The sequence below is a fragment of the Phocoena phocoena genome, chromosome 15, assembly GCF_963924675.1.
Source record: "Phocoena phocoena chromosome 15, mPhoPho1.1, whole genome shotgun sequence".
Lineage (NCBI taxonomy): Eukaryota > Metazoa > Chordata > Mammalia > Artiodactyla > Phocoenidae > Phocoena > Phocoena phocoena.
The window spans coordinates 83,317,105-83,328,511 of NC_089233.1; positions in this window are offsets into that span (position 1 = coordinate 83,317,105).

Below are 11,407 nucleotides of genomic sequence, written 5' to 3' on the forward strand. Positions count from 1 at the left end.
TTTTTTTAAACCATCTGGTTTTTAAGAAATTTGGTACCAAAAATTTATGAGTAAAGGCAAAAATGCCTCTTCATTTTTCTCTATATATTTTCCAGTTGAAAACAAACTGAGAAGTCCTTTAAGAATTTATAATCCATTCCCCATTGACTTAATTTAGCTTTTCCATCACTGTTAATGATCAGAGTAACAAAGTGTGAAAAAATAAGAAACCATCATTGATGTTAATTAACACATTTAGATGGGCCAGTTAAAACAGCTTTATAAGTTTAAATTAATTGTAAATGGAGTATTCCTCATCTAAAATGTGTGCACGGCATGTTCTCCTGTAACCAAAAGGGGTCACTAAGCAAACCCACCTAAATTTAAGAGTTGGTGATTTGAAACAACCTCACATCGAGAGGAAGCTCGCTAGTGCTGTGCGAGTCACCAGAAGCAGCCGGTGTGTCCCTGTGCTCGTCCCCAGCCATCCTTGCTCAGTGCATTGCTTATGTACTCACTACTTAATGACCTGTGCAAACCAGACACCATTGAATGAACTGTGAATTTACACAGAGGCCATTCTAAATGGGTCACCCCATATAGGATTAGTGGGTCTCAAATTATTAACCACAAATCACTCCATGTCAAAGTAAAATATTCCACCAGCGGTTTGATTTATTGGCCCTTCCATTGCCACTTACCATGCCCAGAAAATGGGCATATGCTTGCAATTTGTGAAAATCTTGCCTAGAAAAGCCCCTCGTTTGTGTGAGCGTGAATCAGATCGCCAGTGTAGGACTTTGTTGTTTACTTACCTATTATCAATATGGTGCTTGAATATATTCCTGGACCTGTGGGATAATGTGGAAAGTGATGATAACTTTGAAAACTGAAGTTGTTCATGTTTTAATTGGTCTTGAGACACTAGTATTGTTTTGACGGTCTTTGCATCATGTTCAACGGCTTTCCATGATTTTTACCTTTCTTAACATGTTTTAAAAGAGCATGGTCTCATTAAATGTGCTGCCGTTTATTTGGACCAGTCACATAAAATGTCTCTGTAGGATTGACTTTGAAGTTATTTCCAGAAATTGAAACTCAAGTCCCGAGATTCAAGTTGTCCAAACAGTTCGTGGGCTTAAAACCCAGACCCCCCTGCCCCAGCCTTCCCTTCCCAAGTGGTTTACGACGCCGGGCAGTCACTGGTTTTCTTACTGCTGATGTGGCCGTAGGAGGATCTAAAGGTGCCCCTGGCATTTCAGGAAATAGCACGGCATTCCCTGACAGTTATTTATTGGGAAAGAAGGCCAGGGGGTAAGAGGCCAGCCCCTCCTCGATCGCCCCTGAAACGGCGGGGGGCTTCTGCGGTCCTCGAGAGTAGCTGTAGGCGTCTTTCGTCTCAACGGTTTTGACCTCATGGAGTCGAGCTGCTCCTGGGAGTGGGGCTGTCGAGATGAGGGGCTTCCCTCCCAGACAGCCTGCGATGGTGATACGGGTTACTTGCTGAAGCTTTTCAAGTTTGAAGGAAAGTGACCCATTAAGAAAGGATCACTGTTCATTTGCATTTATTTTCAGTGAATAGGGTGACTAGAGTTGGGTTTTTTACGCAACTCATTTGGGTAAAAGTATGAATCTGACTAGGAATGGTTTGAAGGATCCTGTGCGGGATCCGGGCAGCCGACTGGATCCAGTGCAGTGCCAGCTAAAGCCCAGCCGTCCGCGGCCACCACTGTGGCCCAAGGTGGGGAAGTGGCCCTGAGCCCATGCACCGCAAAACACTGTACTTGCCCTGTTGAGCCTTCACTTGCGGAAAGCGCGGCAGCGTTGCGGGGGGCGGGTTAGTACTCAGCGTCCAGGCACCTGAGGGTCCTTCTCGCCCTCCTTTTCCTGCCGGCAGCTCTGGTGGCGGCGATGGCCTGCCCAGTTTCTCCCCTCGCCTGGAGTGCGCCCCGAGAAGAGGACCCACAGGGAGGGCTCCTCTGGGCGCAGCCCGGACCCCTGCCCCCTGTAACGTGCCCTGGGTGGCTCTGTTGACCAGGGCTGGAGAGGGGAAACGTAGACATTGACTGTCAGTTCCCCAAAGCTCCTGATCTTTCCCGGGAGATCGTAACTGAAAGCGACTGTCTCTTGTTTTATTAATTTGGGGTTGGGGGGAGGTGCTGGCTCGCCCACCATGGGTGTGAAGCCGCATACGTCTCTAATTTAACGAATTTACTGCGTTCTCTGCTAACTGAGAGAGCATTATTTATTTGTTTTGACACAAGCGCTTTCAGTGTTCTATCCTGGCTAATGGCTTCTTAAAGGTAATAAAACCCTTCCAACCTAATTGGTCAGATAAGACTTTTTTTCTTGTGTGCTTAAATAAAGCAATTAGTGAAGCGCTTCTATCTAAAATGACTTTTTTTGTCCTTTTTTTAAAACTAATTTACTGTTACTGGAAACTTTTTGTACAATAAAGCAGTCGTGCAGATTAAAGAACATCCTGCTATCCTAGTATTAATTTTAACGATGGGGCGCATGTTTTCTTCACGTGCGTCTGTGTTTCGGGAGAGCCTGGCCTGTTCTGTGATCGTTTGGGCTGATGACTGTTTGTTTTGTGCCGAGGCCTTTGTCTCAGTGTCTGAGAGTCCATCTTTCTGTCTAATGGGTGCTTTCAAGGGGACCGATCGATTTGCTGTCCACTATACAAAAAGGCAGATAATTACTTTCCTGATGAAAATGTATGCTCTCTGTACATACCAAGAAACACTGGAGATCTTAGATAAAACCGTAGTTATGCGTGCCTTTTTGAGAAGTAATTCGTACACACGGGCTCCGGGAGACTTGAACTTCTAAATGACTTTGAACGTTTCCCATCCTATTAATCCGAAAATTTCAGGGGTGAAATTTGCCAGTCGAACTCAAAGCCAGGACCGTATTTCCCCTCGAACGTCCTGGGCCTCCTCCAAGGCCGGGATGGTTCTCTGTTAACTCATCGCTGACTCTCACCCGTGCACGCCTGGCGAGAGATGCCATCGGGGCGCGCCGGGCGTGTGTCTTCTTAGCTACACCCCAGGGTCCGCACACATGGAAGCGGGAGCTGACTCCGCAGGCGGTCTCCTTGGGCGCCGGGCATTCAGTCCTTGGAGGTCGCTGGTGCCCCAGGCAACACGGTGTCTTCGGAGCCCGCTGATCCACTTGGAAGAAGCAGCGTCCTCTTCCTGTGCGCTCACCTTGTCTTCGGACTAGAGCCACAGCCCCCCAGCTTGCTTATCAGCCATTGGCTCTGTCCACGATCAAGTCCACTCTCCGAGGACACACACCGAAGAAACGCTCCATCCTGATGGGGCCGCGGTAGAAGCGGCCACACGCGTGGGCTCTGCCGGACGCGTGTGTTCCTTGAGCGGTAGCCTCGTGGGTCGTGTTCCCACTGAGGTTTCGGTGGCCTTCTCTTGAGGTGGTGCTCCAGGGATGCGCAGGTACGGTGACTGGAAGCACTGCTTGCTGGGCAGAGAGCTCCTTGGGTGCTGGCCCTCAGGCGTGACTGTGTCGCGTGTGGGCCGTTGGGTGGTTCCTCTCGGGGACACACACTGACGGTAGGAGGACAGGCTGCGAGTAGTTGCCCCTGTCAGCGTCCTGAGCGCCTTCTCAGAGCTGTGAGGGTAACCTGGAGTCGGAGCAGCCTGGAATCCCTCCTGGTTTGTCCGTCACACCTGTGTAGCCACAGCAGAACGACTCACCCAGCCTGCCACCATCTGCTTCTGCGTTTATTGGGTGGCGTGTTTCTCTACCTGCTGGCTTATTAACTCTGGTCATCAGGACCCCCTGTTCTAGTCAAATGTGGGACCCATGCGGAGAAACTGGCTCGCTGTCTCCACAGATCGGACACTCATTAGTCGGGTGTAGGGAGGATGGGACGGTACTAGTTCATCGGCTGGCTATCCTAAGCGTCCTCTCCTCCTAAGACTTAGAGGGGCACACTCGGTTTGTTTGATGTTAGCTACACTCCGAAACTCAGCGCCGCACACACGTGGACATGTGGGCCCGAGGTGTAGATCCCTGTGTGTGTGAGCCCTTTAAAAACTCCTAGTTTCCACTCTCCAAGTTCCCTCGACCACCCAGATGCCACCTCTAACCTTGCTGCCTGATGTTTTTGTTTAGTTTTGTTTTTAAATTGGGAGACAACAACCCCCTTCGAAATGATGGGTGTTAGAACTAATGAGGGTGCTGGTGCGGGAGTGTAGAACCTCTGCTCGTCTGAAGGTGCCTCCGATTCAGGACTTGGAGTTGGACGGTGGGCATCAGCCGTGTGCCGTGCGCATCCCGTCCCCCGACTCCACACCACCCCCACGGCGGTCCACCGGTCCGTGGCTGGGTCTTCTTCCAACACAAAGGGACATTCCACAGCATCAGATGGCAGGGATTTGTGTACAATTATCTGGTCAGTTGAGGCAAAAGAAAATAACCGTTTGTCCAATTGTCCAAATGAGCTCTCTGGCCTGCCCTGAATGTTTAAGATAATTGTGTGGGCCCCCGTTTCAGCTCTGTAATCTGGCTAAAATGGATCATTTAAGTGAGACTCCACTCAATGCGATGCACATTTAAATCGGGCTTAGTTAAGCTAGGCCACTGGGTTTAGTGATTTCTGTTTGTCAACTGTTACGCTAAAATTGCTTCTTAGCTAATTGTCCAAGTTCCGTCGTTAGGAATCACTATTTCTCTCATTTTGTAATTGTTGTAATGGAAGCAGAAGGGCTCTGGTTTGCATCGTTTGGTCTCTTTTGCTCAGAGGAAGTGCTGAGGGAATCAAATGGTTGTTTTTGTTTTTTTTTTTTAAACTTGGCGTTCTGATTCGGCACCATAATAGACCTCCATTTTCATCAGCTGTTAGGGAAATAGAGCAGCCCCCCTTCTCCCCGCCAAACCTCCCCCTTTTCCAGATGGGGAAACTGAGAGCCGACAGAGGGTTTGCCAGGGTCACAAGACTAGTGGAACGCACGGCGGGAATTAGAATCTTAGACTTCCCAATTTCCAGACCAGTACTGTTTCTGCTTACGCCCTTTTCATTGTTCATTTCTTTCCATAAAATTAAATGACCTTCTTCCAGAAAGATTTAATGGTCAAGATGTGATTTGGTAAAAGCTTCCTCAAGGATTTTTTTTTTTTTTTTTCTTATTACAAAGATTAGAGCAGACTGAGGCTAAGAGAGATTTGCCAACAGCGGTATGTCATTACCCCGAGCTCAGTTTTTCGTGTAATTGGTGTGAAGAGCTGGCTGCCGATGACTAAGGCTGCCACCCAGCAGACAGCAGTGCTGCTTTTGTGATGTGCCTCGGTGTGCGTACGTGTCCATCTGCGGTTGTCCGCGTAAAAGGTGTACGTCTGCATAAAACGCTGACCAAGATGGATCGTGTCATGTTGACGTTGTAAATAATAAAAAATAGTCTCGAGCAGAACTGATTTTACAGTTGCCTGAGAATGTAGCGCTTCATTTCCACGATAGGCAGTGGCTAGAAATTGATTTTTTTAAATCCAATTAAGCCTCAAGGTTGGTTATCCATTTAAAAGGTCGGCTGAGTTAAACGATGACAGTACCTTCAGTTCATGCTGATAATTACATTTACACAGGACTTCAACACTTAACGTCGTGCCTTGTGGAGGCACCCGTCGAGTGTTTTTGCACAACAGCGGCAGGCGAAAGTCCCCGGCGAAGGTGCGGACGCACACACAGATTATGCACCCTGACTTGCTAAGTCCCAGAGCTGGCTGCCATGCAGCCCTGTCACTCCTTCCCCTCGGACTGCCGCAGCCCCCCGCGCCTGACACTCTACCCCGCCCACCTCTCCTCTCCCTGTTCTATGGCCCCAGGAGTACTGGAGGATGGAGAGTAGCCTCTCATTTAAAGGAAAGGGGAAAAAAAAGAGGGGAACTCTTGGTACATACACAGCTTGGTTTCATGTGCTGCTGAATTTATAATGTAACAAATCAATCATGTTTTAAAAACAGTACTTTATAGTGCGTACTTACGTTTTAAGAAAAAGCCTTCAGAATGTCTTTTTATGGTTCTCATAGGTGACGTTTAAGTGTTACTGAATTTACGAAGATGTTAGGAGAACCACAGACCTGATTGGAATGCGCTTTACTCTGTTTGGGTTATAACGTCACTCAAGTCTCGTAAATCACCGAGAAGGGATAAGTGATCTGATTTCAAACCTCGCATTTTAACCTGCATGGTAATACATGCAAGGTTGCTGCATCTTTGTGCTTCCCATCCATGACTAGGAACCGGCCCAAAATATGGAGCCTTCCAGAATCAGTGAGAAAAAAAATACTGAATTTCCTTCTCATGGGCCTTAAAAAAAAAAAAAAAAAAAACCCAACGATTTCTGGTTAATTTTTCCCTCCCCCAGCCTTACCTCCACACTGCTCAGCTCTACCAACATCATCAGCAACAGATTCGGATTCGTTTTTACTTTTTAAGAGATCCACATTTAGATACTGAGATAGACGTGTTGCTTTACACAAGAGTGTTTCTGCAAAATAAATGTGACTCAGGTTTTTGAAGACTGAGTCATTTTCAAGGCACTCGAGAAGCCTACTACTTCAGAGGATCCTATAAGGGAAGCTTTTCCTAAAGAAACGATTTCTCGATCAAAATAGACACGGACCCCTCATTTCGCTTTCCTATACATCTCCATTTTATATGCTGAGTTTGCTTCAAGGAATGTAGAACCACGTCTGGTCTGTTAATGATTTCTCTCTTACTTCCTTCAGCCACCCCATCCCCAGGCTCCAGGTCTTCAATATGCCCTTGAAAACTTTTACAACCACAAAAATAATTTTGCAGGTGTTGAGAAGTAAATAGAAATTTAGTTCCCGAGACATGAGGGTCATTACTATCTGACACTTTCCCCTTCCTGGGAGAATAATTTAGGCTGCTAGCACGGCCAGGGAGCTCCGAGAGCAACTCATTCAGCCCTCATTTTATCGAGAAGCCCTGAAAACTGATGTTAAGAAGGCATGCTTTTTGTTGTTCATAAATGATTCCACTAGTAACGTTTTGATTAACACAGTCGGTCATCCCACTGATCCTGGAAGGTAAAAACAAACACAGGACTTGAGATGAGACGACAGAATGTGCTTTTAAAGCAGAGCGCAAAAGATGACGTGCAACATGCTGTCTTTTGTGTAAGATCCGTGAATATATATAATCTTTTTTTTTTTCAAAAGGAAACAAGAAAGATAAACTAAAAAGTAATAAAAATGGTTACTGTGGGAGAATGTGGAAAGGGGTGGGACAGGAGATTTCTTTGAGCATTCCTTTTCACAGCTTCATCCTTTTCACAGCTTCAGCTCTTGAACCGTACACATGTTTTACGTGTTCAAAAACTGAAAATGTAAAAAAAAACTACAAAACGGCTGTAAAACAAAGAATGTTGCCCGTCATCCAGTTCTACCTACCATACACCCTGAAAGGAATTCAGGGTGGAGATCAGGAATGAGGCCCTCTGTGCTCTGGGAAAACAAGGAGAACAGACCCTCAGATAGCTAGATATTTTCAGGAGAAAATTTCATGAACCTAGATTCTTGTATCTTCCCATACTTAGAAAAGTGCTGAAATCTTGAACTGAGGTATCTGTTCCTCATGACTAATAGTAACCTTCTACCAAGACGTGTGCTTGATAGCACCCACTCCTTCTCCAATATCATATATATACTGACGCCTCCCCCCGCCCCACCTCTTTGGAGCAGTTCCTCAGAGCTCCTGGGCTAGAGTCCTCAGTGAGTCCCCAAATAGAACTGAACTCACGGCTCTCACATTGTGCGTTTTTACTTCAGTTGACCCAGCAAACCCTTATGTTGGATACAAACAGAAACATAGGAATCTAGATGGACGTCAGATAGACAGACCACACAGACACGAAGTAAACTTTGAAGATATCAGTGGGATACATTCTAAGAACATGAAGGAAGAAAGGAGGGAGGGAGGGAGGGAGGGAGGAAGGAAAGAAGGAAGGAAGGAAGGAAGGAGGGGAGGAAGGAAGCTTGATGCGGTAGGTTTGTTGTCAGGAGTGGACGCTGTTTGGTGAGAGTTGTAGGAAAGAACAACTGAGTGTCCCTATAAAACAAATTCTACTGCTGTCCTCTAGAAGGATTGGGAGCAGTGACACCCAAGGAGCGGTGAGCACACCTGGAATGCAGTTCTGGGTTTCTCCATAGGAAGCTCTTACTTTCTTACCAGCCATTCCCCCAACCAAAAGGAAACAGGGTTCCTTGGAAGTGGCTGGCTGTAGATGTGGGGCAAGGAAGGCACACTGTGAGCCCGGGGGTCATCTTATTGTTCCAGAAAGGACAGAAGTACACAAAAACCGATAGGGACATGGGAAAAAGACACAGGAACCTGCCTGCTGGGCTCTCATCGGCCGAAGTGGGGACGCTTGGAGCAGAGACGCTGAAAGATACCCACTTATGTATGTCCTCAGTGGGGGAAAGGCCGGCATCCTGGGCTTGCAGCCACTGCAGTCGCCCAGGCCCTGTCTTGGGTTCAGTGCTCTTCTGTCACCATCTTGAAAAAGAGGCTCCACATTTTCATTTTGGCCCTAGACCTCCACAGGTGATGGGCTTCTTTACCCAAGAATACCAGGCAGGGCTTCCCTGGTGGCGCAGTGGTTGAGAGTCCGCCTGCCGATGCAGGGGGCGCGGGTTCGTGCCCCGGTCCGGGTAGAACCCACACGCCGCGGAGCGGCTGGGCCCGTGAGCGTCCGGAGCCTGTGCTCCGCAATGGGAGAGGCCACAACAGTGAGAGGCCCGCGTACCGCAAAAAAAAATACCAGGCAGCAAGTGTAGAAGGGATGAGATAGCTGGAAAATAACCATGCTGCAACCAGTCCTTGATGCAGGCAGAGATCATTATTGGATTTGAAAGCCGTGGGGGAAAGGTTGTCAGGAAACAGAACATTCTCATAGTCTCAGAGTGTCACTCCATGCATTATAAAGAGGAAGCTGATTTCCATTCTATTCGGTATAAAGGGGGAAGTATACCTTTACCATGAAGAGATCTGGCCGACCCCGCTTAAACCAAGTTACCAGCCTTGGCCAATAAGGCGAGACAACCTAGGTTATGCGGTTCCTGATGGGGCCCAGTGGGAAACACAATGTGCACTGTTGCCAAAAACATCTATCCCGAATCTAATCATAAGGAAACCATCAGAGGAGTCCAGACTGTGGGGACCTTCTGTGAGACGCGTCAATGTCAGAAAAGACAAAGGCAGGGATTGTTCTGGATTAGAGGAGACCAAAGAGCCTTGACAACCAAGCAGAACGCCTGATCCTTACTTGGATTCTGGATTTAAAAGGAAAAGGCCATGAAGGACATTTTGGGGACAAATTAAAGAAGTTTCAATGGGAACTGCATTAGATGATAGAATGGCTTCTGTGTTAAATTTCCATGGCTGTTGTCATCATGGGGGCTGGTGTCCCTGTTCCTAAGAGAGATGCACAGAGGCATTTAGGGTTAAGTGTGTGTAGCTAACTTTACATGATGCAGAGAAAAATACCTGTGTATACACCCATACACATCCATACACATATATATGAACCTAGGTGAAGGGCATATTCATTGTACTGGTTTTTCAGCTTTTCCATAAGTTCATGCATTTTTCAAAAAAGTGTTTAGGGAAATGTGATTTTTATGGCAATCAGTTAATTTTCAATCCTTGAGGGAACATACGAATCTTCTAGTTGGCACATCTGACGCAGTATTTACAAAATGTAACTGGGAGGCTCCCTGAGGTCCAGGCGTGGTGATGGAGGGCACACGCCGGACACAGGCAGCCTCCAGGGAGGTCATGCACGGGTCACCCACCACCTTTCTTGGATGGGGGCTTCCTTGCAGGCCAGCTGCTCCATGGAGGGAGGTGGCTGGAGCCGAGCCTTCCTCTGCATCCTCTGGGAACAAGAAGCAGCAGGTCCTTCTCAACCAGGAACAAGCCCTCCCTTGATTTCACGTTGGTCCTGACTGAGGCACGTCCACTGGCTTTCAGTGGCCCGCAAGGTCAAGTCCAAAGGCCAGGGCTCAGCATACATCTCACGCACACTTTATGTGCAGCCACGGGAGCCACGGTGGTTCCAGAATGGGCCCTGCCCGTTAGTAGTACTTTGGGTCTTCGCGTGAACGATTCCCTTGTCAGGGATCAGACTGGCTGGCACACCTGCCCTCAAGACCCAGCTCAAATATCTCATCCAAACTCAGTCTTCTCCCAGTGACTGAATTTCTTGGTTTTACTGCTGTGTTTGTTCCTTCACCCCTGTGCGCGCGCACACACACACACACACACACACACACTGCTGCATATCCCCAAAGCCTGACCTGGCCTGAAGCTCTTCAGAACTGGTACTCATATGTTTTGATTTTATATAGGTAAACTCTGGCATGAAATTAACACAAAAATGCACATTTCATACACAGAGAGCCATCTTACGTGATATGACTTAAGTATTATGTTCTAGTGTGTAACCTGTACCAAAAAACTTCCTAATATGTCCTGGGAACTTTATTCTGATTTCTTCCAGAAGATTTTAGTCTTTTCCTCAACTCCTAAATTAAAAGTCTGAAGACCCAGTTGAGTTTGGAATGAGTTTCAAGTCATCAAAAACATGAGCTACTTCTTGGGTTGCATTAAAGCGCCTGGTAAGTTGTTTTAAATTCTCATTTTTTAAGAAGATGAAATTGAGGTGAATTTTTCATTGACAGTGAAATATATACTAAGCTTAGGATTAATACCTTCATAAAAATTTATCTAAACAAAGTGGGGCCTGTCTTATTTATGTTGAAGTCCGCAGAGGCTGCAGTGAAAAGGGGAAAGTACTTTCCTGGAATATAGTTATATCTGTCACAAGCGGCATCTTGAGGAAATTGGCAGGCGTTTGAAGTGGAATAATTCCTTAGTGTTCTGTTTAGTTTGGATTTCTTCGATTCAGGGATGGCTTAAAACCAGAATCAGGAATATCTGCTTCTAGCAAGCATCTACCATTTTCTCTTGCTTTGTGTACGTAAGTGTTCAATAAATGTTGGTTGCATTTAATCATCTTGTTCACCCTTTCTTGGGGCCATCGGGGTTATTCAGTCTATTATTAAATACGGGAGAATTCTAAAGGGAAAGATGGTCTACCAGCAGTTTCTCTGCCCCACTCCCGCCCCCCAACTCCCTGTACACAAACACTGCCAGATCTGGCTTTCTGAAATGCGGCTTAGATCCTCCCTCACTTTGCAAAAGTCTATGGATTGAATCAAAGACTCCCTGGTCCCCCTGACCCCGCTCCTTCCCTAGTCTCTGGCAACCCACTGCTCTTACACTCTGGTTTCAGAGCCCCGTGGACACGGGGGTCTGTGCCTCCCCCCATCCCCGTCCCGTCCCGTCCCATCCCAACCCGTTAGCCTGCGTAAGTCC